Source organism: Panthera onca, chromosome C2, assembly GCF_046562875.1.
Source record: "Panthera onca isolate mPanOnc1 chromosome C2, mPanOnc1 haplotype 2, whole genome shotgun sequence".
In the NCBI taxonomy this organism is placed as follows: Eukaryota; Metazoa; Chordata; class Mammalia; order Carnivora; family Felidae; genus Panthera; species Panthera onca.
In genome coordinates, this window is record NC_138347.1 from 12,900,629 (window position 1) to 12,928,199 (window position 27,571).

A 27,571-nucleotide genomic window follows, 5' to 3' on the forward strand; every position below is an offset into this window, starting at 1 on the left:
AGAAGTCTGGGGAGAAGGCCTGACCCTGAGGACTTGGATTCTTGGGCTGGGGGGGTCAAGTGTTGCACGTGAGGAATGGCCAGACAGAGGAAGGCAGCAGCCTGAGAAGCTGGGTGACCCTCACGCTCCCTGGAACTTCCTCCCTGCAGGAGCCGACAAGCTGTCAAGGTTCCATCATAAACCCCACACTCCATGTGTTTGCAATGTGGCCGAGGAGATGCACAGGGGAATCGGGGGCTGGGGTGTGAGGGCTTACTGCTGGAGGCACCGCTTCCTCTCTCTGCCCGTGCATTTTGGAGAGAACTTATTTTGCTTTCTTAAAGTTATGGTGTGGAATAAAGGGACAGTAATGAGTTCCAGATGCTTTTATTTTTCTCCTTCTATAATTGGAAACAAAAATATAGCATGGCTTTTAAATCGAAAGTGCCAGAGAGGAATGGTGCTTTTAGCTCTGGGGTTTTAGCTGTGATTTAGAGCCCAGCGTGAGGCTGTGGCCCTCATCACTACACAGCAGCTCGCTCGCTCTGCTCCCTGCAGACCCGGCTCAAGACTTTAACTCAGAACCTGAGTGAGGTTCAACCGTGAGTCCTATTTTAAGAAACTCTAGTACACGAAACGCAAACTTGCGACGCAGACGGATTTGGGCAAAGTGAGCCTCCGCGTATTCAAAGGATGATTGTTTTGCAGAAGATCCCCACCCAGGCCTCTTTTAATTGGAGCTCCCCCCCAGTGCACCTAAGACTTTCCCCACACGCCATTAATTTCTGAGGAGCGGGACAAAGAACCTTCTGGCCGAAGCGTTCCAAGTGTGAAGTGCTGAGTGAAGATCAATTAAAAAGTCAAGGGACCGGAATCTTGAAGTATAACGTGATCCGAAGAAGAAAGAATGCTTGAATTACCCTGGGCTCATTCATGCCGCACCCAACTTTACGAAAGTCATCGTGTGACAGCTTGACTGTGAGTCCTAATTGGAATTAGAGCCTCCTTGTTAGACAAAGAGATCGTCCCCACCATGCAGGAGGAAATGCCTATTGTTAGACTCAGGTCTTTAGGTTGCTTTTGGACTCAGGTCTGTAGGTTGCTTTCCTTTGGCCAATTGCTGCTACAAAATGGAGCAGTGGGGAAAGCAGGATTCAGACGGAGACCGTGGGAAAGCAGTTGGCCTCCACCTACGAGACATAATAAGACCAGATTACGCTCTCTCCGGGGAGATAATCTTTAACACAAAGCAGATCCCAGCCCCCGGTTAAACAGCAGGCCAGCAAGGGAAGATAAAACTAAATGGCCACTCAATCCTTATATGATTTGCACAGCACACTGGTAAAAATAGGCATTCTGGACCCCAGAGCTGAAATTTAAGACTGGCCTCTCGCTTTTCGTTCACGGCAAAGCAGAAAGCTCAACTGCTCTTTGGTGCCAAGACTTTCAGGTCAGTCTCGAGGAGCAAGAGACTGTCTCCTAATCCTCTCCCTGCCCCTTCTCCCGTTGCTTTTTATATTTCCCTCTCGCAGCCGCGAAAGTAACTGCTCTTCAGCACATCGGGCTGCCATTCATCAAGCACTCACCGCGTGCTGGCCCCCTCACAGTGGTGTGCATCATCGTCCACGATGACTGCCGTTCTCCAAATTCTTGATCGGCCAATTCCAAAGCACAGAGACTTCCCGTATATTCTGCTCTTAAAACATGTGTAGCCAGTGATGTGGGTCTAAAGGGATTACTCAGTGGTTCTTCACATTTTGAAAATCTGACCAAGGCTGGGGCTCCACCCTGAACCTCTCCAGAACCTCTGGGGCCTCAGCCTTTGTGTCTTAAGTCTGCACACTGTAATTCAGATGCATGGTGGGCTGGAGGACCAGTGCGAACGCACCTTAGGGGCTTAGGGGGCCATTCGGAGAGCGGACCCCTTTTCGGGGAAGCCCTCTACTCTGCTGTGGGTACTGAAGCCTGCCTGCCGCCCCTCATTGGGCCTGAGAGAATAATAGGGGAGACCAAAGCAAGAGGCAGGTGACTTGACCCTAGTCCGGCTCTTTCCTGACCTTCTGAATTGGGCCAACTCCTTCCCTTTAAATCCTAGAGCTAGGCTTCTGCCCCTTTCCTCTGTCTTTTGTTCCTATTGTTTTCTGGACGCTTGAGGGGGCCCTCCAAGAAGTCTTTCCCAGCCCTTGTGAGAAACTTGCTGAGCCTTAATAACACAGAATGTAAACTATAGAAGATAAGAGGAGGAAACTTTAGTAGGAGTCACCTACTCCTCCCAAGGCAGGAGAGCCCATCCCCAGGAATGTAGGGTGTTCTCAGTCCTTTTTCTTCCAAATGGCTGGGATTCATCTTGTCTCCCCATCTTCCCATTTGGTTGGTGTCTCCATGGAGTATTGATCGACAAAGCCCATCCCCCCAGGGGCAGACGCTCCACACTGATGTGACTTTCTGGGTTGGGGGATTCTTTGGGCTCTGACCTCCTGGCCCACAGGGGCTGTCTGGGGGGATTGCCAGAAGCAAACATCTAAACACAGACATGAACCTGCTCTTCCCCTATGGGTGAATTTACTTCAAGTCGAGGTCCCCTGAGAAAGATGTGGAATGTGTGATTTTTCTGAAAAAATGACTATATAGTCATGATCGCCTTCTTGGAATTTAGCTTAAGTAAATAATTAAGGATGTGTTCCCACAAGTGGTTATAAGGGTGTTCACTGTTGCATTATTCTCACTGAACAAACCTGGAAACAACCTAAATGGCCAATAGCAGAGGATCGGGTGGATGAATCATGTCACGACAAAAAATCATGGTATACATTCCTGCTTTGGGACACGGAGAGTTATTTATTGTATTTTAATGCCAAAAGCGGGTTACAAAACAACATGGACATTATGATCTCATTTTGGCATCTGGGAAGATACATATCAAACTGTTAATAATTGCTATCTCTGAGCTGGGGCTAAAGGGGGTTCTCATTGCCTCTTTCTTTGCTTGTTCGTATTTTCTAATAATCATAGTAGTTAGTAAAGAGTGCATAGTACCTTGTTAATTGGGACAAACCTAATGTTGGTGTTGAGGGAAGGCAGGTATCTGAAAGTGAGGCAGAAACAAGAACATATAGGCACCCTGTGGGACCCCCAAAGGCATAAAGGCCGTGCTCCCACACAAACTCTACCCGCCAACCACCATTGACATCAACGGGCATTACATGCGTTACTTACTAACGAGACCTCCATAGTTTTTCATTAGTTGAAGAGAACACAGATGGAACGAGACTCCACCGTGGCCACACCGTTTCTGAGGTTGCCGGAAAGAGTTGCAAATCTGCGAGACAAAGAGATCCAACACAGAGGCCGGCTGAGTTGAGAAATAGACTCCTACTCTTGGAGTTGGCCAGGGAAGCAGTCTCCTAAGTTTGGAATAATTGAGATAAGAGACAGGTATCGAGCAGATATAGTCACAGTATCACTTTCATTTCTGATAAAACTAGATTTGGAGACCGTGGTTATTCCTCTTAGTCAAGTGGGCCTGATGAGACCTCACCCTGGAATCAGGCTGCAACCGTGGCTCTGTCACTGGTGGCACGAATAGCTTTAGGTGTCCCCTGGATGTCCTGCCCCATCCTGTCCCCTGGATGTCCTGTCCTCTCCATGGAGCCCACCCCCCGCCCCCGCAGTCAAGCAGAGCTACCCCAAAGAAGGGATGGCCCCAATTCTCCAGGGAAATACCCATCAGTCCCAACACCCCCCCGGAGGTGGGGGAAGGAAAGGAATAAGGAGAACAGGCTCCCAGAGTGTTCCTCTAAAGGAAGGGTCTGCAAACTCCTCCCTGGGGGCAAAATCTGGCTCTCAGCCCATTTTTGTCGGTGAGTTTTACTGGCAAGCACACACAATCGTTTATGAATTGTCCAAGGCTGCTGTCCTGTTCCAGCAGCGGAGTTGAGGAGTCTTGGCAGAAACCGCGTGGCCCGGAAAGTCAAACATTGCCGGCCTCTGCTCTACAGGGTGTCTCTCTGGGAACACCCCGGGAGAGGGGCATGCGTCTCCTCTAACATCCCTGGCTACATCCAATGCAAAGTGTCCTGGCCTCTCTCCTCTGTCTGGCTTTCCAGCCTGGCTCTTGTTGCCATCCTGGGCATTAAAGTCCAGCAAGGCTCTCTCCTCAGCCCTTTTCTCTCTCGCTTCACATTCTCACGGTCTCCTCTTGGGTGTCCCAAGGGCCTTTCAAATCGCACAAATCTTAGCCCAGGGTGACCATACAGTCTATGGGTTCAAACCAGGACATTTCTGGGGAATAGCATTTCTGGACAAGACTCTGAGGTAACAGGCATAATGTGGATTGTCCCAGGGACAATGGAGAAGTCAGATCTTTTTTATTTTATTTTATTTTTAAGTCTGTTCATTTATTTATTTATTTTGAGGGAGTGCGAGCAAGCGGGGAGGGGCAGAGAGAGGAGACAGAGAATCCCAAGCAGGCTCCGTGCTGTCAGCGCGGAGCCTGATGCGGGGCTCAAACCTACGAACCGTGAGATCATGACCTGCGGCCGAAGTCAGATGCTTAACCGAATGAGCCACCCAGGTGCCCCGAAGTCAGATAATTTTAAAGGAAAACACGAATTATCTTCTTTCCCTGAACCCGGCTCCTTCTCCAGAGTTTCCAGTGGCTCTGGCATCATCATTCTGCCCATGGTAAAAACAAGAAGCCCAGGCCCTATCCTTTACACCGCCCCCTCCCTCACCACCCACCTCCTCTCCGTCACCAAGCCAGACCGCCTGCCTTTCTTTAGAATCCACCTACTTCTCCAGTCTCAGCTGCTACATCCCAGTCCAAACCACCACGATTTCTTGCTTAGGCTACTCCAGAGACTCCTCCCTGGCCGAGGACCACTGGCTTCCGCCCCTCTTTTTCACGGATCCCCGGGAAACTTTAGTCTGATTGGGCCACCCCCCTGCATGAAACTCGTAGTCCGCATGCCTTTAGGATAGAGATGCCAGTCTTCTTTCTTTCTTTCTTTCTTTGACAGAGAGAGAGGGGTGGGAGAGAGAGAACAAGTGGGGGAGGGGCTCAGAGAGAGAGAGAGAAAAATCTCAAGCAGGCTCCACACTCAGCACGGAGCCCAACACACGGCTTGATCCCACAACCCTGGGATAGGACCTGAGCCGAAGTCAAGAGTCAGTCAGTCAACTGACCGAGCCACCCACGTGCCCTAAGATGCAAGTTCTTCCTCTTGGACTCTGGGGTTGGCATGGGCTGCCTTCCACCCCCACCCAGAACCCTCCTTCCCTTCTGCCCTTTGGGAATGCTTGAACACATGCTGCACCTTCCTCCTTCTGGGTCTTCCTGCAGGCTTTTCCATGTGACCTCCCCTGTTGGAGTCCGAGGCCGTCTAACCCTCACTCCCTCAGTGTCCACACTAGGCTGTGACCACATCATCACCTGTCACCGTGCCCTGGGCTCTGCAGACCGTAATGACAGCGGCGTTATTTGCTTACTGACCATCTCTCCCACCGTAAGCTGCCTGAGGACGGGGTTCCTATCCTTTCGCTCACCGTCGTATCTCAGCATCTATAGCACTCAAGAAATATCCATTGAAATAATGATGACATTCTCTGTATGGCTTATTTCACTTAACATCACACTCTCCAGTTCCATCCACGTTGCTACAAAAGGCCATATTTCATTCTTTCTCATTGCCACGTAGTATTCCATTGGTTTCACTCTTATGTGGATCCTGAGAAACTTAACAGAAACCCATGGGGGAGGGGAAGGAAAAAAAAAAAAAGAGGTTAGAGTGGGAGAGAGCCAAAGCATAAGAGACTGTTAAAAACTGAGAACAAACTGAGGGTTGATGGGGGGTGGGAGGGAGGGGAGGGTGGGGGATGGGTATCGAGGAGGGCACCTTTTGGGATGAGCACTGGGTGTTGTATGGGAACCAATTTGACAATAAATTTCATATATTAAAAAAAAGAAAAAGAAAAAGAAATAATGATGACACAGGAAAAACAGCCTCCACGATTTCAGAGTTTGGGGGCCTCCGTTTAGCCCGGATGGAACATTGCTGGTTTTCTATGGCTTCTGTAACAAATTGTCATAAACGTGGCCGCTTACCACAACAGAAATCTCTCTTCTCACAGTTCTGGAGGCCAGGAGTCTGAAATCCAGAGGTCAGCCGAGCCACAGTCCCTGTGTGGGCTCCGGGGGAGAAGCTCTTCCTAGCTTCGGTGGCTGCAGGCGTCCCTTGGCTGGTGGCCACGTCACTCCAATCTCTGCATCCACCTTTAAACCACCTTCTCCCCCTCTTTGTCCAAGCATCCTCCAGGGACGCTTGTGATGGCACTGTGGAGCCACCCAGATAATCTCCTCTTTTCAAAATCCTGAGCGTAAGCACATCTGCAAAGACCCTGTGTCCCAGTAAGGTCACATTGACAGGTTCCAGGGATTAGGATACGGACACATCCTTGGGGGCGGAGTGGGGTCGTTTCAACCCATCAGAGGGACATAAGCCTAGATTTGGCCCAACGGGTCTTGGGCAATTCAGGGTCAGGATCTTGGCAAACTAGGAGACAGAATAGACTCAGCGATCGTGGGAGAGAAACATCCTTATAATTCTTCCCACCGGAGCCAAGACAGACACTATTATTGTCCCCTTACCCATTCTTGCTTTCCCTGCCCACAAAGACCACCCCCCAGGCAGAAGGCTTGGGTGAGAGCTAGCTCTTACTGAACTGTTGAGATGCTCGCCTGACAAGTCAGTGGAAAGGAGCCAGAACAAAGGACCCACATTTGCTGCACAATATTGGGCAAATAGCTTCATCACTATCAGCCTCCTTTGTAAATCAAGTTCCCTTCCCTCCAGGGAGCAATCGGGATGTTTTCCTGTCATTTCTCATGCATCTTGGGGGTAACAGTATTAATACAAAACATCATTATTATCTGCCAAGTCAGTGCCTTGCAAGGACTGAATCTTCCTCCCAGGGCGACTTCGCACTGCCCTCAACTCTCCTGCTGCCTTTAAAAATAACAACAAAAATCCACCCAGACCTCTCAGTCGCCACACACCTGTGTCTTTTGTACTTCCACGAGGTGTCCTCCTCCAGGGTTTCAGTGTAACTGGAGCCTCCAGAACCATCCACAGTCTTCTGCCGCCCTGGGAAACGTCCCTTCGTGGCTAGGGCACCAGAACGCATTTTGGAAGGAACAGCTTCCTAAGAAAACTAAAAGGATGCAAACATAGGCGCCTGGCCGGGAATAAATACTACTGTATTTTTAGAAACCTGGGTCCTTTTATTTTTAGGTAAGGAGTTTGATTCAATTTCTATAAATCCCGTTGTCCTTTTGGGGTCTAACTTCAACTGAGCATTTTGGAGCTTCTAGGCAGCCTTTCTGAAATGGCAGGCCTGCGCTGCTGGCTGTGCTATTTAGGAGGGAGAATTGGGGTGAGGTTCCATTTTTGGCAGAGGGTAAAAATAAAGAGTTTTCTTCTGAGTGGGCCCCTCTCCGAATCCAGCCTGGCTGCTCGGTCTACACTGGGCACATGTGCACAGCATATGTCAGGCTTACCGCTGCAAAGAGAATGAATCACTCTGCCTGGCGCTTTTCGGAGGAGCTTTAAATCATGCTGCTCCAACAACATGTAAAGCAGCGTTTGATTTTCTGGGAGGGAGGTTTTGCAACTTTTTTTTGCAGTAACATATGAACAGTCAGTACCCACTGTGAGGACTTCAGAGAAAACAAACTAAAAGATGACCGTCGGATGAGTTCCCTGCCACAGGGAGCTCCCGGACGCCTTTCCTGGGGGTGTCGGTGTGGTGGCAGCCTTGTGAGAGGGCAAGGTCCTTCCCTCCATCAACAAACATTTCTGGAAGCCCCCGGTGTGCATTGGGGTTGTGTAGGAGACAATGAGCTGGGTGTACATAGCCGTGTGTTTGCTTTTAATGAAGTGGGTCACAGCTCCTCCAAAATCACAATCCCAGCAGCAAACTGGTTCATGATAACCAAGTTCAAGTTCAAGTTCAAGCAGGGTCGGTTTATCCATTGCATGCATGTGCTTCCCTCCCTCCCTCTCCCCTGCAAGTGAAGGGGGCTGACCTCATCTGTATTACAATTTTGGGGAGACTTTGGGGGTTTGGGGAGATTCTGGAAAGTTAGACCGAATCGAATTTTGTATCTGCTGGGACACCTCTCCTCTGGGACACTCCAAGTTTGGGCTCAAAGCCACTCAGTCCCCTGGGGGTGACCCTGGCAGAGGTTAGTTGCAATCTGCCAGGGTCCCAGTGTGAACCCCCAAGGTGCCAAAGCTCCAGCCTGCCTTAGAGGTCTGAGGGTGTTCTTGAGGGGCAGGGCTCGAGGCCCAAAGGAACAAAAGTGGGTCCATCTGACCATAGCCCAAAACAAGAGGCAGGAGGTCCTGGTGATGATGCTCCGTGGCCTGAAATGTATAAGGGCACAGAGTGACACGTAGTCAAGAGCCCAAACCAGGTGCTGGTGAGGTCAGAGGGGGGGAGGGTGGCGGTGAGAAAGGGTTGAGAAGGTGGGGGAAGCAGAGGAGGGGAGGAGGAGGACTAGGAGGGAGAGAGGAGACAGTCTTCCTGCTTTTATGTAAGAATTCCATTCTTCTACGAGAGGAATGGTTTTGCAGACAGGGATGGGGCAAACTGAAGAGGCCTGCCCCAGGGAACCCCGGGGAGGCGGGGAGGCTGGCTCACCTAACTGAAGAGGAGACAAGGGAGGACTTCCCTCCACCACCCACGGGGGCCCCGTGGGTACCAGGGGACGTGAAGGGACGCCCTAGGGGACACGCTAACGGAAACGTCAACCCTCAACACCAGCACCTGCTGCTGTGCTGAAGGGGTCCTTTTCCTCACGGGAGCTTTTTCAGCCACTCACTAGTGCCATTCTGATCCTTCGTGGCCGCTGCTGCGATCCTCACCGGACCTCCAAGCTCACACGTGCATACACACACACACACACACACACACACACACACACGAGTCATTTCCTGGAAAAGTCAGCAGCTGAAGCGCTCTGTCTTCAGAACAGGGTCACCCCAAGAGCAGGGAGCTCCAGCTTCCTTCTCAGAGGGGCTGGCCCCTCACACACCTCCGCCTCCCCCCGGGCCTTCGAGATCCCGCCTCCGTGTAGCCACCTTGGGTTTCTCAGCTCCATCCAGAATGGCTTCGTCCCTCGGGCTCCCGTGGAATTTTCTGGAACATAGCACACAGACTGACAAAACCCAAGGAGGCGTTTCTCCAAGCACAGACCCGGACCGACCTGTGCCAGTTTCTCTGCTCTCCCTAGTCAGGCATGGGTTGGGTCTGATTCGTGTTCGGGCTGCCTTCCCAGCAGGAAGATGCAAATGCTGCCTCGGGGAACACAGAGCAGGCTGGGGATCCCGGGGAAGCCCCCTCTCCGCCGGTGGCTTAGGGCACCCGAAGTTGGGGTTTCCGGCCCTTCGCTCTGTTCTGAGCCATCAGGGGGTGTCTTTGCTGCTATCCCACCAGACTGGCCGGCTGTGAATTTCGGGGACACAGGAGAATCCCCTGCGAAGGGTCTCCCAGTGAAACGCTTGCCTGTGTTTGCGCACAGCCCACCCCCCCCCCCCGAAGATGCCCACATCTGTTAGAGACAGGAAGCAGTTAATTCTCTTTACTGACAAGCAACGAAATGCCAAAACAGAAAGAAAAGGAAAGCGATGCAAGCACCAGGCACATACCACCTCTTTCTACTTCCCTTGTGTTATTAGGGGTCCAGAACTCACTATCTCTGTTCTTAGCTGTTTTTAAACAAATGGCCACTGTTAATTTTGTGTCCGTTCTGTTGTACTATTAAGGTCTGAGTGCCCTGGTCCTCCAGTCTCTTCTTTCTGGAAGAGTCTGGAATAATCTTTCTCTTGAAGCGTATGCTTCCCTAGGAAAGCCCAGGGTATTCAAGGAAAGAGCCCAGACTCGGGGATCAGACTTAGGCATGAATCTTAGTACAGCTCTGTGTCCTTCGGCAAGTGATTTAATATCTCTGAGCCTCAGTTTACTCATCCATGCATGGTTGAACCAAACTCCATCGCCTACTAGCTGTGTGACCTTGCACTAGCTACTTAACCTCTCTGGGCCTTAGCAATCTTTTATAATATGGGATAAACACTGGTATCTATCTCGGGGTCGTTGCTATTATTAACTGAGTGACTATGTGCAAAGCCAAACGGTGCCTGGCACGGAGTAAGCATGATGGGAGCGTTTGCTGTTAGGATCACAATGGGCTGCTATGGGGACCGAATGAGATGACTTGTGTCAGGCACCTGGCACATGGTAGGTATGTGCCCAACCCACCCCTCCTCCCAGCCTCCCCAGCATCCTCAGCTTCTTTCTCGTTCTTTCTACGAACACATTCTCAGCCAGGTGCCTTTCCACGGCAGGCCTTCCACCCTGGTCTTTCTCTTAGCTGCCCTGCCCTATGATTTTGCACTGTCCTGTGTGTCGGCACTGACCCCAGCATCTCCTGTCAGGACCAGTTACTCTCTTCAGGCTGAAGATGAATGGATGACTAAGCATTCCTCTCACAGAAACCAGTCCTACTCTTCAGCACAAATAATATTAGGCAAGAAAATTAACCCCAAATATAGCGTGGCAGACTAAATATGGCCACAGGCTCTTTGTAGCTCAAGAACTGCAGTCTATTTGCCCATCCCTCCAAATTGGGCTGGCCTTGTGATTTTCTCTAATAGATGTGGTGAAAGTGACTTTCCAAACGAGAACACAGCCCTGAGGATGTCACGTAAGGAAGCTGGTCCAACCAACTGAAGATGAGGGGCCGTGGGATGAACAGAGGGGCCCCAGGTGAGGCTGGTACCAACTGCTTCTAGTAAATCCCTCACCTGTCCTGTGGTCGGTTGTCTCTAACTCAACCTGACTGGCATCCCAGAATGCAAAAGGTACACGTACGTATCTTGAGGTCTTCTCAAGGGAGTGTTGGGAGCCAGAGATGGGGATGAGATGCAGGTTTTGGTACTGGAAGGGTTAATTCAGGACTGCCGAGCATTTTGGAGCATCCATGGCGAAGGGCACGCCCTGAATGGAAAATGCTCTCCGTTAAATTGCAGCTGGGGCCGGGAGCAGAGAGGAAGCAGAGAGGGACAGCCACATTTCATTATTAGGGTGAGTGGAATGTTCTCTGAATTGTTCCATCTCTGCCATTCCAGCGTGATTGAATTCTGCACACGTGTTAAAGACTTTGGAGCCCACGGACATGGAGATCAGAGCAAGGCTGGGTCTGCCGTTTCAGTCAGCATTAAACTGTTTTTGTTTTTGACGAGGACTCTGTCAAAAGGAGTCCAGAGCCCAGGGTCGAAACGAAAAGCACCAGGGTGGCAAAGGGAATTCACACAATCTGAGCAATGCAAGTCTTTTTCCAAGCCCAGAAGAAGCATGTGTTTAAGGAAAACAAGAATACCATGGTGGCATGTAGTGATTAAAAACTTGGTCTTTGGGGTCAAAGAGATCTAAATTCAAATTCTGCGTTTGCCATTTACTGGCTAGCTGTAGCAGTTATATACTGCTGTGTAACAAACCACCCCAATTCTTAGTAGCTTAAAATAACAACCATGTATTTGTTCAGAATTCCACAGTTGGGATTGGGCTCAGCGGGGAGGCTCTTCAGCTGGTCTTTGTGAGCAGTCATTCATGTGGCTGCAGTGAGGGCTGGCTGATCTCAGATATACTCACTACCATGCCCCGGGGGCTCAACAGGAATGTCTGGAATAATTGGGACTGCTGGGCGTCTCTCTCCATGTGGTCTTTTTTCCACCTGGTCTCTCATCCTCAAGGAGGCTAGACAAAGTGTCTTCACATAGTGGAGAGACGGTTCCAAAAAAGGGAAGCTCCAATGCACACGTGATTATCAAACCTTTGCTTGTATCACCTGTGCTGATGTGCAAGGCAAGTAACATGGTCAAGTCCATAGTTAACATGGGGTGGGGGGTGAGGATTATACAAGGATGTGAATCCTGGGAGGTAGAATGCATTGGGGAATTAACATAACAATCTCCACACTAGTGACCCTGACCAAATTCTGATCTCTCTGAACCTTGGTTGGTTTCCTGACCGGTAAAATGGGAAAATAACATGCGTGTTCATTGGAAATAGACTGGATTCATGTAATAAAAACCCCCCAATAAGTATGGTGTGAATGATCCAGGGGTTATTATTTTCTCCAGGGGTAGGTCGTTGGCAGTGTTAGCTCAGAGACTACATGATGTCAGGGTCTAGGTGTCTGCAATTCTCTTGGCTTTTCCCTTGGGGTAGGAAGATGGCTGCAACAACTCCAGTCCTTCCAATGCCTTTCCAGGAAGCAGGAATGAGTAGAGAAAATAGCAAAAGGCAGGCACCAGCTGGGTCAACCTTTCTCCGAAAGAGCTTTCCCAGAGCTCTACCCACTCCCATCTCATTGACCAGGACAGTGTCACATGACCACCCCTAACTGCAAGGGAGGTTAAGAAATGTCACTTTTAAAGCTGGGTCCAGAACCCAAATAAAGTTAGTAACAAAAGAAAAGAGTATGTATTGGGTAGGCTCCTAGAAGTAAGTGCCAGCCCTCACCCCTACCTCACAAGGTTGCCTTCCACATAGTAAGTGCTCATTTAACAGTAGCTATTTTCTTATTTAGTTGATAACTTCTGCTGGCTAGCTGGTGCATCTGAGGGGGGAAAGAGGGAGCTCTGAGCTGTCCCACGACTCTTCCCTTCCTGGTGTCCCAGTCATTCCTGTAACAGTTAGTACATAACAAACCGCTTCAAATCTCAAGAGGGTAAAGCAAGCCTTGTTTTATCCACAGGTAGGCTGGACCAGTCTCCGGACTCTGCTGGGCTCATTCATCCCTCTGGGGTCCGCTGCGGATCAGAGAGGCGGGTCAGGGCTGCAAAGCGACATCGGGAGGACTGGACACAGACAGAGGTGAAAGATTGCAGCCATTCTGTAATCAGTGTATCCCAGGGTGAGGGATGCCATAGTGCCCTGATGTCATGGAAGGACCCAAGATAGTCTGTTGACTTGTGAACTGCACCTCCTTGGTCCTGCTATTTCCCTCACCAGAGCTTCCTTGGATCCTTTGTTTTCTGCAGAAACTTTCATGGACCAGCTCTTACCTTCACTTGCTCAGTCCTCTTGCTGCCCTCCCCTGATGTCCAGGGAGCATCAGGACATCGGACAATTAGAGTGTTTTCACCCAGGAGCACCTCACGGCTCCTCCCTCTGGCCCACGCCCACTTGTGCCTGGTCACTGTCTCCCATCAGCTGGCTCTTTCCCTGTCAGGCTCAACATCTGGGAGGCACAGGTAGCCCTCCCCCTGGACAGCTGGGGGCCCTGGGGCGAGGCCCCCAAGGCTCCCGAGAGTTTTCATCCTACAAGCCCCCATTTAATACTAAAGACACCTTCTGCTCTGGCGTTTTCTTAACAAGCCCAACCCAGCGGAGGACACACAGCCAGATCAGCTCCCTGGGGCTACAGCCCTTGGGCAAACCTCACAGACCCTGGAGCCAGGTGGCCTGGGTCCTAAACCTGGCTCATCTATCACTCGTTTCCTGTGTGATTTGAGGCCCATTACTTCCTTCTCTGTACTTGGGAGCAGTGTTAACCTGCCTCATGGGTCATCATGAGGATTCATTGAGCTCCCAGACCAGTGCCTGGCACACCACGACACTATATACGCGACGGTCCTTGCCATATTCGCCACTATTTATTAAAATGGACCTCTTGGGGCGCCTGGGTGGCTCAGTCGGTGAAGCGTCCGACTTCGGCTCAGGTCACGATCTTGCGTTCCGTGAGTTCGAGCCCCGCGTCGGGCTCTGTGCCGACAGCTCAGAGCCTGGAGCCTGCTTCAGGTTCTGTGTCTCCCTCTTTCTCTGACCCTCCCCTGTTCATGCTCTGTCTCTCCCTGTCTCAAAAATAAATTAAACGTTAAAAAAAAAAATTAAAAATAAATAAATAAAATGGACCTCTTTTTTTGGTCCTTTTCATTATGCAGCATTAATCCCGGTGGCTGCTTGGATTATTTCCTTTTACATTCATCCATTCCTCCCCCTTTCTTCACCGATTCAAACCCTGCCTGCGTGCCTTCCCTATATTGGTATACACCGCGTTAGACACAGGGGACAAAAAAAATAAAATAAAAATAAAAAATCAGTCAGCTGTGGTCTTGGTCCTCATCAAGACAGTCCAGGAACCCAACTCTTTAAAAACCCCAACGGCCAAGAAATACAGGAGAGGATGACAAGAGCCTGGGTCAGGGCAGGGGGAGGTTGTGAGAGTCCGGTGTGGAAAAACAGCATTAACTGTTTTAGTGCTCCGAAATGCCGCTACAACAAATCATGCTGGGGGAACTAGGCCATTACCTGCGGCTTACAAATATCTTGGCCACGCTTCACTCGGATTCTGACTGTAACCGGATTTGACTTGTATTTAGTGGCTCCGTTTCCTCGGGGTTGAAAGAGAGGTCCCATCTTTCAGGAATGAGACTTGACAGCGGTAGCTTTTCCAGTCCGTGAAGCACTTAGCGGAAGGAGGACCATCCCGTGGCACTGACTGTAACTCACTTTGTTGAGGCCAGATTGCAGTCATGGAGGGGTTTTAAGAACCATTCATCTAGATTTTTATTCGAGAAGTCTGTGGCCCTAGATTAAAAAGGCAAAACAGTGCTAAAAAGCCTCTTGAGGGGCGCCTGAGTGGCTCAGTCCATGAAGCGTCTGACTCTTGGTTTCGGCTCAGGTCGTGGTCTCACGGTTTGTGAGTTCGAGCTCTGCATCTGGCTTTGTGCTGATAGTGCGGAGCCTGCTTGGGATTCTCTCCCTCGCTCTGTTCCTCCCCTGTCACGCTCTCTCCCTTTCTCTCAAAATAAACTTAAAAGCAAAGCTGCTTGAAAACAGCAGTCCCTTGCCCCCTACCCCCTCGAAAGTTCTTCTCCCTTGAGGCGAATACTTCCCAATCTTTTGAGGTGTTCTTCTGGTGTCTTCCTTTGGGTTTCTAAATAACACGTGTATATTGCAATTTCTTGCTTTCTCTGCACTGGATGTTGGTATACCCTGCTATTGTATTGCATACTTTTGTTTATAGCCCAATACTCTTACTTTCTCTGTGCCCCAGCCAGCTGATTTGTTTCTATAATGATGTCTGGTCAAATCAGCATCCCGGATTTGTATTATTTTGGCCATGTAAATATCAATCACAGGTGTGCCATAGAACTCACCAGGATTACTTTTTCTTTTTCATACCTACCATTAATAATTACCTCATCTAAAAATTTTGCTTACGTTTTCATGTCCTTACCATTAATTGGTAATGTTGCCTCTACCAGAGCTGAGATTTCTTGAATCCCTGCATATCAGGTTCCGTTTTTATCCTAGATACATCTCTTCTAGACAGTTTCAAGACCTGCCTCCAGAAAGACCCCAGACGACAATTCTGTCATTTCTTTTTATACTCATCATAGGATTTCCCTTCAGGACCATTCTGGGGGTTCTTTTAACTCTTCCCCATGTTGAATCCTTTATTTCTTTAACTTTATATCATTTTTTTTTTTTAATTTTACTTCCTTGTTTTGGTGGAGTGTTTTAGTAAATGGAGTTTATAAATAGCTAAAAAATAACTTCATTCTACCTCCACACTTGATTGCTAGATTAGCTGGTGTGATACTTAAAGTTTTTCTGTTGTTTTTTTTGTTTTTTTTTTTTTTTGCTTTTGTTTTGTTTTTAGAGAGAGAGAGAGTACGAGTGGGGGAGATGGGCAGAGGGAGAGAAAGAGAATCCTAAGCAGGTTTCACACCCAGCATGGATCCCAACTTGGGGCTCAACCCCACAACCCCAGGATCATGGCCTGACCCAAAATTGAGTTCGCGCTCAACCAACTGAGCCATCCAGGTGCCCCAGGGAATTTGGTGTGATGGTTAAGTTTATGCATTAACTTAACTGGGCTAAAGGATGCCATATGGCTAGTAAAACAGTATTTCTGGGTGCCAGTGAGGGTGTTTCTGGAAGAGATGAACATTTGATTCAGTAGACTGTGTAAAGAAGATCCATACTTACTGGTGTGAACAGGCCCAAATAGAACAAAAATGAGAGAAGGGTGACTCCCCACTCTCTCTTCTTGAGCTGGGAGATCTATCTTCTCCTGCCCTTGGATGTCAGAACTCCTGGCTCAGGCCTTTGAACTCTGGACTTACACCAGTGGTACCTCGGTTCTCTGTCCTTCTGCCTGAAGCTGAACTGTATCACTGGCTTTCCTGGTTGTTCAGCTTGCAGACAGTAGACTATGGGACTTCTAGGCCTCCGTTACCATGTGAGGCAATGCCTATAAAAAATCTCTTCTAATCTGTATCTGCATCTATAGCGGTAGATAATCTGTATTTATATAACCTATTGGTTCTGTTTTTCTGGAAAATTCTAACACAGCTGGGTATAAAACTTTAGCTTACGAATAATTTTCGCTCCTAGTTTGAAAAGCATTTTTCCCTTATTTTCCAGATTCCATTATTACTTTTCATCATTCTGATACCATTCTGATTCCAAGCCCTCTATATGTTTCCTACTTTTTTTTTTTTTCCTCCCTGGAATTTTAGGATACTTTCCTGTGACAGTTCTTCTAAAATCATGCAATCGTTTGCCTTGATGTGGGTCTCATTTTCATTCTTCATGCAGGAAACTCAAGTTAGCCCTTTCAATCTGGAGACACATGCTTTCAGTTTTGGAAATTTCTCCTGTATTCGTTCTTTAAGAAAATCTTATACAATTTTTTCTTTCTAGAACTCCTATTATGCAACGTTCGCACCCTTTGACTCACAGACTGTAATTGTCTTAGCTTCTCTTTCCAATTTTACATTTTTTTTTTTTTTTGTCTTTCTGGGTGATCGTTTCCACATTATCTTCTAATCCTTCAATTATTTTTTTTTCCTTTTCCATTGATTTTTTTTTTTTAATTTCTGTTCTCAACGAACTTATGGTTGCCAGGGAGGAGGAAAATGGAGGGGTGGGCAAAATAGGTGAAGGGGGGGAGGGAAATACGGGCTTACAATTGTGGAATGAAGAAATCGTGGGGATAAAAGCTACAGTATAGGAATACAGTCAATGGTATTGTAATAGTGCTCTCTGGGGACAAATGGCAGTCACACTTGTGGTGGGCACAGTACAACATGCAGACTTTCCAGATCACTATGTTGTACACCAGACACTAATGGCACATTGCGTGTCAACTATACTTCAATAAAAAAATAAAAAGAGTTCTGCTCTCATACTTCAAATTTCCACAAGCTCTCACTCATTCTCTACATTCTACAAATATCACCTCTCCTAGGATCAGCTTTTTGTTTCAAACACGCAATACCTTCTCATCTTTCTGAGGATAACTTTTTCAAGTTTTGTTTTAAAAATGTTCTACTCCAGGGGTGCGTGGGTGGCTCAGTCGGTTAAGTGTCTGACTTTGGCCCAGGTCATGATCTCACGGTTTGTGAGTTCAAGCCCCATGTCGGGCTCTGTGCTGACAGCTTGGAGCCTGGAGCCTGCTTCGGATTCTGTGTCTCCCTCTGCCTCTGCCCCTCCCTAGCTCACGCTCTCTCTATGTGTCAAAAATAAACTTTAAAAATAAAATAAAATAAAATAAAATAAAATAAAATAAAATAAAATAAAAATGTTCTACTCCTGGGGCGCCTGGGTGGCTCAGTCGGTTGGGCAGCCGACTCCAGCTCAGGTCATGATCTCGTGGTCCGCGAGTTTGAGCCCCGCGTCGGGCTCTGTGCCGACAGCTCGGAGCCCGGAGCTTGCTTCAGATTCTGTGTCTTCCTCTCTGTCACTCCCCCATTTGCACTCTGTCTCTCTCTGCCTTTCAAAAATGAATCAATGCTAATAAATAAATAAATAAATAAATAAATAAATAAATATGTTCTACCCCTTTACAATAGCCAAATTATGAAAGCAGCCCAAGTGTCTATCAATAGATGAATGGATAGGGGCACCTGGGTGGCTCAGTCGGTTGAGCGGCCGACTTCCGCTCGGGTCATGATCTCGTGGTCTGTGAGTTCGAGCCCCGCATCGGGCTCTGTGCTGACAGCTCAGAGCCTGGAGCCTGTTTCGGATAATGTGTCTCCCTCTCTCTGACCCTCCCCTGTTCATGCTCTGTCTCTCTCTGTCTCAAAAATAAATAAACTTTAAAAAAAATTTTTTTTTAAAAATAGATGAATGTATAAAGAAGATGTGGGGGTCACCTGGGTGGCTCAGTCGGTTAAACATCTGACTTTGGCTCAGGTCGTGATCTCACGGTTCGTGGGGTCAAGCCCCACATCCGGCTCTGTCTGACAGCTCAGAGCCTGGAGCCTGCTTCGGATCCTCTGTCTCCTTCTCTCTCTGCCTCTCCCCCACCTGCACCCTGTCTCTCTCTCAAAAATAAATAAACATTCAAAAAGCTAAAAAAGAAAAGAAGAAGTGGTTTATATGCACAATGGAATATCATTCATCCATAAAAAAGAATGAAATCTTGTCATCTGCGACAACATGGATGGAGCTAGAAAGCATCATGCTGAGCAAAATAAGTCAAAATACTGCATGATCTCACTCATGTGTGGAATTTAAGAAACAAAACAAATGAGCAAAGGGGAAAAAGAGACAGAGACAGAGGCAAACCAAGGCTCTTAAACCAATGGGCTCTTAACTATAGAAAGCAAACTGATGGTTACCAGAGGGGAGGTGGGTGGGGAACGGGGGAAGTAGGTGATGGGGACGAAGGAGCGCACTTGTCGTGATGAGTACCAGGTGAGGTACGGAAGTGTTGAGTCACTACACTGCGCTCGTGAAACTAATATAACAACAATTAATAATAATTATCAGAACTAAAACCAAATAAATAAATAATAACGGAGAGGTCTGCTCCTGCCCCTCTCCCTGTCGTTTGAGTTCCTCTTACCTGTTGTCTTTTTCTGTCATTCAGGCTAGAACTTTTCCCTCAGATGCCTGGTGACACCTGGTTGCCCACGTTTTAGTCAAAAGTGAAGCACAAGGATTTCTTTTGGGGGCGGTGAAATGTTTTGGAAAGAGACAGAGGGGGTGGTTGCACAATATTGTGAATGTACCAACTGCCACTGAATTGCTCACCTTAAAATGGGTAGGTTTATACTATGTGAGTTTCATCACCATTTTTTTTTTTCTTTTTGCAGAGAGGAGGGGTACATCCTGCTTTGGACTAGGATCTCTGTTGTGCCTGGGTTGAGCCCATTGACTGGTAGACCCGACCCCAAGGGATTGGCCAGGAATCTTGTCATCTCACTGGGGGTTTCCAAGTGTCAGTATCTGTTGGCTTTTCCCATTGGACGGTTCGGTTTCCGCAGCCAGGAGTGCTCCAACTTCCTGCCTGGGTTGGGGTGCAAGCCTGGATCCCAGTGTTCGGGTGTCTGGGAGCTCCAGAGGGAGTAAAAGGCACGCTGACTTTCTCCCAACCTTCCTTCCCTCAGTGTGCTATCTCACCCCACTAGGCTCCTCCCGGTATCTCGGAGTCCAAGGCACTTGGGTTCAGCTTCTCCAGGAGTAAACTCTGATGTAGGGCTGGCCGGGTCAGGGAAGGATAATCTCCGGGCTGCATCCATCTGGGAGGTCTAGTTCTTTCTTGTGCTGGTATCAGTTTTAGTCCCACCCACATCCCTGCTATCCTGGGTTCTTGGGGCCTCCAAGTCTTGAGACCTTCCAAATTTCTGCTTCTTTCTTAATACTCAGCTGCCTATGGCTACCTCCCTGGACACGGGAGGTCTCTTCATTCTGCTGACCAGGTTGTGTATCTCTTTTTTTTTCCAAGCACAAAGATGCCATCTTGGTGGCTGAAGACGTTCTTCCAGCAGGTTGCTCCTGAAGCTCCAGCCTTCGAAGGAGGGCCGTGGAGTGAGATGTGTGAACTAGGGTAGGGGTTCAGAGTTAGGATTTAGCCTTCGCTCTGGCACCAACTGGCTGCTTGTACTTGAACATGGGACAGGACTACACTTCACTCCAGTTTTGTGACTATTTTTCTGAACTGTGAAATGGTTGGTTGCAGGCAGATGCCGTTTCCAGGACTCCAAGCCAGGGCTTGGGCAGAGGCCTTTCGAAGATCAGGTGTATGGCCCCCCTGGGAAGTCAAGAATTGCTGGGAGTCCCTTTGAAACCCAGGGCAGTCATTTAATCCGGCCCGCACCTTTGGAGCAACATTTTCAGCTAAAGGTACAAAGTGCATTAAAAGTAAAAGAATACTTGAAACACAAGAGAATCCCCAGGGGACAGAACTATTGACCAGAACGGGTGACTTAGAACTTAACCTGTTGGCTGAAATTGATATACTTTAAATTTTCATGCATCACGCATGGCTCATAGTTTGGTCTTATGTTCCTCTACTCGACCACCCTTCTCCTTCCTTAGGTCACATCCTGGCTCTCCCTGGCACCACACAAACTTTCCAAATTGCAGTGGAACTAGGGTGTCTGCAGGACTATACGCAAGAGGGGCTCAACCGGCATTTCAGAAAAGCCAAGCCCAGGGGCGCCTGGGTGGCTCAGTCGGTTAAGCGTCGGACTTCAGCTCAGGTCATGATCTTACGCTCCGTGAGTTCAAGCCCCGCGTGGGGCTCTGTGCTGACAGCTCGGAGCCTGGAGCCTGCTTCGGATTCTGTGACTCCTTCTCTCTCTGCCCCTCCGCCTCTCACTGTCTCTCTTTCAAAAATAAGTAAACATTAAACAAAATTGAAAGGGGCGCCTGGGTGGCTCAGTCGGTTAAGCGGCCGACTTCGGCTCAGGTCATGATATGATATCGTGTTCCGTGAGTTCGCGCCCCACATCGGGCTCTGTGCTGACAGCTCAGAGCCTGGAGCCTGTATCAGATTCTGTGTCTCCCCCTCTCTGACCCTCCCCTGTTCATGCTCTGTCTCTCCCTGTCTCAAAAATAAATAAAACGTCAAAAAAAAATTTTTTTTTTAAATTAAAAAAGAAAAGCCAAGCCAAATCAGTGAGGCAGAACAAATATTACTATTCTAAAATGTTATAAAAGGCATCCTCATTTACATACAGACCATCCTGGAGGGGAGGGGGGGAGCCAAAGTGACTCAGCAGGGGAGGCTGGGGCGGTGAGGTGGGGGTGGGGTGTCTGGGGTCCAGAGAAATAAACAGGATCTCCTTCCGGACGTTCACAAAAAATATGCAGAGCCCTTTAAAGCCGCATTCACAATCTAAGCTACTTCTGCGACTCTGCTGTTAATTTTAGAAAATAAGAATTGGAGGAAAGAGCGTGGTTGGATTTCATAAGTCTTGGGAGAAACTTCCCTCTGGCTTGTGTACCTCGAGTGGCTCTTTTCTTCCCCGCCTCCGTCTTTCGCTCTCCCCTCCTCCCAGGGTTACCAGGCTTTCTCCATAAAGCTCCCATCCTCCACCCCTCCACCGGTTCCCCACCTCCCTCCCCGCGCTGGGGGGCCTGTGGGAGACACGCAGACCTCCCCCCCTCGGTCTGCCTTTTCCTCTAGCCCTTCGGCCTCCGCTGGCTGCTTCCGGGGCCGACCTCTTAGCTGTCTCCGTGAGGCCTCCAAACCCACCCCTTTGGCTCCCTGATGTTTACCTTCCAAGTTGAAAAGTTTAATTGCAGCCCCAAGTGAGGCCTAGGAGGCGGAGCAGGGGTGGGGGGCGGGGAGGGAGGAAGTAATAAGGTCCCGACCGGCAGGAGGCCGTCCATTGGCCACCGAGGGGCAGTGACTGTGCCCGGGGTGGGGTGGGGGCCCTGGGGTGCCCACTGCTGATTATGATTAACCAGCCCGCGAGAGCCAACGGCTGCTCATTCCTTCTCTGAAAACGCACGTTTCCCCCCCAAACCCTTTAGCTCGGGACTCTTGCTTTTTTCTTTCTGGGGCCGATTCTCCAATTCCATATGTCTGTTTTAACTGAGGAGTGCTGGGGGAGCACAGATGGCGAGGAAGAAGCTCACGAGGTAAAGTCGCACCGTCCCACTGCGTCCCAGCAAAACCTTGGTGGTTTGGCGGTGACATGTTTGCAGCGGCCTGGAAGGGGAAAGAAGGGAAACTCTGCTTCCTTGGACGTGTGAAATCCAGTCAATCTTTTTGCCATCCTTGAAAAATGAAGGGGTCGGTGAGCTTGCTTTTTAAATTTTTTTTAGTGTTTATTTATTTTTGAGAGAGAGAGAGAGCATGCGCAGGGAAGGGGCAGAGAGAGAGAGAGAGAGAGAGAGAGAGAGAGACAGAATTGGAAGCAGGCTCCAAGCTGTCAGCACAGAGCCCGAGGTGAGGCGCGAACTCACGAACCGTGAGATCGTGGCCTGAGCCCAAGTCAGATGCTCAACCGACTGAGCCACCCAGGTGCCCCGTGAGCTTGCTTTTTAAAAGAGAGGTGTTTTCTAAGCATACCTGTAGTCCAGAGGCCCCTAGAGTGCCTGTCGAAGTGCCTCCAACTCCTGAGCCAGGGGAAGTGGGCATCCAGGTGAGGCCTCCCGGAAGTGGCGTCCTGAGTTCCTAGGTTCGGGTGGGGAAGCGCCTGGGGAAGCGCTTGGATCCCCCATTCGTTCCCCAGCTGGTTCACTGTGCTGTTTGGAACCATCAGTCTCGGCTCGGCTACTTCCTTATGCGCAAGGTCTGCAACTGGAAAATCAAAACGGAGATGAATTTTTCCGGCATCTGAGGTCTAAGGAAGAAATGTTTTGCCGCGTGGGCCATCGCCTCTGGGCAAGGTGGGATTGGCCGGAAGGTCAGTTGTTGGGCCCGCTTCTAAAGGCGTTGGTGCCTCGGTTTCTCCATTCGCTCCCCCTTTGCTATCAACCGGTCCTAAGCAACCAGGTCGGAAGACATTTAATACTCGTATTCACGAAGATTCCCTCCTCTACCAAACTACTCGGCTCCGCTGAACATCGCAAGCAGGACCTTGACTTTCGGACTCTCATCTTCACCTCTGCATTGCCCCATTTTGGTGACAATCCTGCCGAGTCAACGCAGCCAGGATCCCCGACCTTTGCCATCTGGATCCAGTTTCTTTTCCTCCACCATCCCGCAGAGGATTTCTGATCCCCTCAGCCTGCCTTCAGCAAGAATCCTCCTTGGTCCACTTAGCAAGAATCTCCCTTTACCCCTGATGTTTCCTCTTAATAATATCCATCCACTGGCTCCCACCCTGCCTCGTGGCTATCAATCTCATGTGCCCATGTGGTATTCAGACTTGGGTCCAATGCTCGCCATTACAGTGGTCCCTAGTCCTTATTGCCTTGAATAAAATCTTCCTTGCCGTGATTTCACAAGGGTCATTGAATAATTTTTTTCGTTAGTAGTATTTATTTATTTATTTATTTAAGATATTTATTTATTTTGGGGCAGAGCGCAAGCGGGGAAGGGGTAGAGAGAGGGGGACAGAGGATCCGAAGCAGGCTTTGCACTGACAGGCTGACAGCAGCGAGCCCGATGGGGGACTCAAACTCACAACCTGCGAGATCATGACGTGAGCCGAAGCCGGAGGCTCAACCGACTGAGCCACCCAGGCGCCCCAGCAGTATTTTTGATGTAAAGGGCTCTCACTACTTGTAATATCGGCCCGTGACAGAGCTGTTATGATTACTATTGCTATCTCACAGATAAAGAACTTAAAACTCAATTAGGTCAGGTGACTCACCCGACAAGTCCAGGACAGGCAGTCACCCACCCCACCCCCCACCACTTGGGTCTTCTGACTCCCACATGCTTGCTTCCTACCAGAGGCAGAAATGAGGTGCTCTCTAGTTTGAAGAATGCTCGGAGCCAAGAGAGTTAGTGTCAGCGCTGAGTCTGAAGTATGACTTTGATGAATTCCCTGCCCCAATCAACAGGGACGGTTGTCTCTGCTAAGACAGGGAAGAGCCCCCCCCCTTATTATGTAACAGCAGCTGCGTTTCCCAGGAAGATCGTCATCCTTGCAGCATCTGAGCCTTGAGAAGCACACTGGGAATGGACTGTTGGATATTTTGGGCCAGAGCTCTACCAGGGGAAATAATCTGAGTGATTGGAAAGAGCTTTTTTAAGCCCACCACGTCCTGTGAGGAGGTTGTGCGTCATCGGAGACATCACTTGGGTCTCAAAGGCTCTGTAAGCCTTCCCTTCTCACCAGCATATTTCAGGCTTATTGCCACTGGGCCAAACCAGGAGATAAAGGACACTCTGGGGAAAAAAAGAAATGGGTTGAAAGGAGCCAGGAGACCCTCCCATTAAGTCAACAAGTTCAAAAAAAAAAAAAAAAAAGGAACAGAAGAGAATTTGTAGTACTCACCTGTGCTCTGCTGGGGTCTCCAGAAAGGTGTCATTAAAGTAACGGCAGTGGTTTCGAGATGAATTTGATCCTTATAAAATGATCCAGCCAAGATGTTAGAGAGAAAGTCTGGGGAAAGAAAGGAGGAATCATGTAACCTGGGTCCAAATTCTGGATCAGTTACTAACTACTCACTTGACCTTAAATATGTCACCTCTCCTTTCCTGTCCTTAGCTTCCTTATTTGTACAACAAGGTAGTTGGGCAAGGTGACCCCACTTTTTAAGGCTCCTATAACCACCTGACACTCTTTAGCCCTCAACTTCCTGCCACAGCACCAAGGAGAAGGGTCGTGGCAGGCTGAAGCTATTGCCAATGGGCAGACAGAATACCTATCAGCATCCTGTACCCAAACACACTAAGGAAATAATAGTGTTGCTGCCCCACCCAATTCACATCCAAATGGGGATTTACAGTTACAGAGCCTTCCATGCACATTGTCTGAACTATTATGGTAAGCATTTCAGTTTCTGCCCAGGCTACTGGGAGACCCGACACAGATGTGAGTATATGAAAAAGATATGTTCTTTCACCAACTGGAAGAAGCAGAGTGAGCTTCCAGAAGCTGGCCATGATCAGGCCTGGACCAGCTGCTTCCCAATACAAGTTTTTGATTAAACCCTGAGGTGATGATTCCATTTTTGTGGTTATGTGTTTCTATCCCTCCTTCTCTCCCTTTATTCCTTCATTCATCTACTCATCCACACATCTATCCATCCATCCCTCTCTCCACCATCGTCCATTCATCCATCCATCTATATACCCATCCACCCATCTATCATCCATTCATCCATTTATCCATCCACCCACCCATCCATCCATCATCCATCCATCTATCCACCCATCTATCCATCCATCCATCCTTCCATCCATCTCCCCACCACCATCCATTCATCCATCCATCTATCTATATACCCATCCACCCATCTATCCATCCATCCATCCATCTCTCCACCATCATCCATTCATCCATCCATCTATATACCCATCCACCCATCTATCATCCATTCATCCATTTATCCATCCACCCACCCATCCATCCATCATCCATCCATCTATCCACCCATCTATCCATCCATCCATCCTTCCATCCATCTCCCCACCACCATCCATTCATCCATCCATCTATCTATATACCCATCCACCCATCTATCCATCCATCCATCCATCTCTCCACCATCATCCATTCATCCATCCATCTATATACCCATCCACCCATCTATCATCCATTCATCCATTTATCCATCCACCCACCCATCCATCCATCATCCATCCATCTATCCACCCATCTATCCATCCATCCATCCATCCTTCCATCCATCTCCCCACCACCATCCATTCATCCATCCATCTATATACCCATCCACCCATCTATCCATCCATCCATCCATCTCTCCACCATCATCCATTCATCCATCCATCTATATATCCATCCACCCATCTATCATCCATCTATCCATCCAGCCACCCATCCATCTATCCACCCATCTATCCAGCCATCATCGATTCATCCATCTATCAATCCATCTATCCATCCACCCATCCATCCCTTTATTTATTACTCTCTAAAAATATTTACTGAGCACATAGTTGTAGGGGTTACGGAAAGACCTGTGTAGGATATTAGGGACAGGTTGAAGATGGGCCCTTGTACCAGAAGAGTCCTTTTTCAATCTGGGAAGACACACTTCTGCAGCAAAAATTGTGCAGCTAGGATCACCAGTGCTGATGAGGAGTACAAGAGAGTCATGGGGCAGTCTTTGCCCTTCTTTCCCTCTCCATCCCTTTCATTCTCTTGGACACCTATATAGCAGGTCTATCTCTGTCAAACTTCTTCTTTAGCTGCAAGTAATTATGTGGTCACATTTACACAGCAGAGAAAAGAATGGTAGGGAGCTATTTCACAAAGGAACATTACTGAACTGCTTCCTGAATGATTGGCATTATTATTGCAGCTGGGCCCTCCTCCTTGACCAGAGGAAGGTCACTGTAGTAAAATGGGCCCTTAGTTTTCTCAGAGCACATTAGTATTTTAAAAAAAAATGGATGTACCCTCTTTTGGACACCTCTTCTGGAGCTTCTTAGTACGATTCTCATTCAACTTGTTGTCTTATCATTAATTATGCTATAAATGAATAATTAAAAGGATAAGTACTTGCTGTGATAGTCTCCCTGACCATCCCACTTTTAGGATGGTTGTGGTAAACTGGGGTTTGTCAGAGGGAGATGATCAGGATGGTGAAAAGGACATGGGCTAGAGATCACGCCATTGCATCAACAGCCTCTGATGGTGAACATCCACACCATGGGGATCTTGCAAGAAGAAGGAGGATGTTTGTCATGGGTTAACCTAGAAGTTCAAAGCTAAGACAAAATTCCAAGGCAGATTGTAGTGCAACATAACAAGCTACTCTTCAAAATAATCAAAATGTCCATCAAGTGAAAAATAAATGAACAAGATGTGGCATATCCATACGATGAAATATTATTCCGTGACAAAGGGAATGAAGTGCCGATAACCTGCTACAATATGGATGAACCTTGAAAACACTGTGCCAGACACAAAAGGGGACGTATTGTGTGATTCCATTTATATCAAATAGCCAGAATAGCCAAACCGAGAAACAGAAAGTAGATCCGTGGTTGCCTAGGGCTGGGGGTGGGGTGGTGGTCGGAAGAAAATGGGGGGTAATTGCTAATGGGCATGGGGTTTCTTTTTAGGTGATGGAAATGTCCTAAACCTGGGGTAAGGTTTGCACAACCCTGCGAATATATGAAAAACCACTGACTTGTACACTTTAAATAGGTAAATTGTATGGAACATAAATATCTCAAAAAAGCTACTATAAAAATTAGTTTGCCTGTTTTTAAAGTCTAAAAAAACCCGAAACTACCTTTTAACAAAGAGAGTGAAAGAATACAGTAGCACGGCGCTCGACCCGTGGGAAGTCCTGGATGCCCTCTGTCTCACTTCCGTCCCCCTGACTTGTCTGGCAACGAGAAGACTGAGCTGAGGAAATAAGAACGCTTGTCATCCCTGGAGATACCAGCAAATACACGGTGACCGTCCGAAGGGAGTTGTAGAGGGTTCCTACAGTGAGGAGAAGGATGGGTCTGAGTTTGAATTTTCTTGAAAGTAGAGCCTTGAAGCCTGGAGTCGGGGCAAGTGATTGATCTGGGAGGCGATGCCAGGAGCCCATAGTTTGCGACAGGACAGGGGAGGCAGGGAAAGGGGAGCTAACATAAGGAGCATTGTCAAGGTCGCCGCGGTGGTCCTCTTGAGAAGCATAC

General features: G+C 48.5%; 3 long non-coding RNA genes across 4 annotated transcripts; 1 reads left to right on the forward strand and 2 right to left on the reverse strand.

The window, feature by feature from the left end:
- Positions 1-350: 350 nt before the first annotated feature.
- LOC132683930 (uncharacterized) lies at positions 351-22,448 on the reverse strand. 2 transcript variants are annotated; one of them, XR_009612473.3, is made up of 4 exons: positions 22,364-22,448; positions 3,196-3,383; positions 1,566-1,675; positions 351-1,169 (listed from the first exon to the last, which is right to left on the reverse strand). It is a non-coding gene; the product is annotated as an uncharacterized LOC132683930 (long non-coding RNA). The 2 variants fall into 2 exon arrangements; XR_013557845.2 differs by lacking the exon at positions 22,364-22,448 and adding an exon at positions 7,034-13,767.
- Positions 21,014-23,236, forward strand: LOC132683931 (uncharacterized). Its single transcript, XR_009612475.3, has 2 exons — positions 21,014-22,084; positions 22,527-23,236. It is a non-coding gene; the product is annotated as an uncharacterized LOC132683931 (long non-coding RNA).
- LOC144617399 (uncharacterized) lies at positions 22,483-27,571 on the reverse strand. Its single transcript, XR_013557846.1, has 3 exons — positions 27,175-27,571; positions 24,243-24,350; positions 22,483-22,588 (listed from the first exon to the last, which is right to left on the reverse strand). It is a non-coding gene; the product is annotated as an uncharacterized LOC144617399 (long non-coding RNA).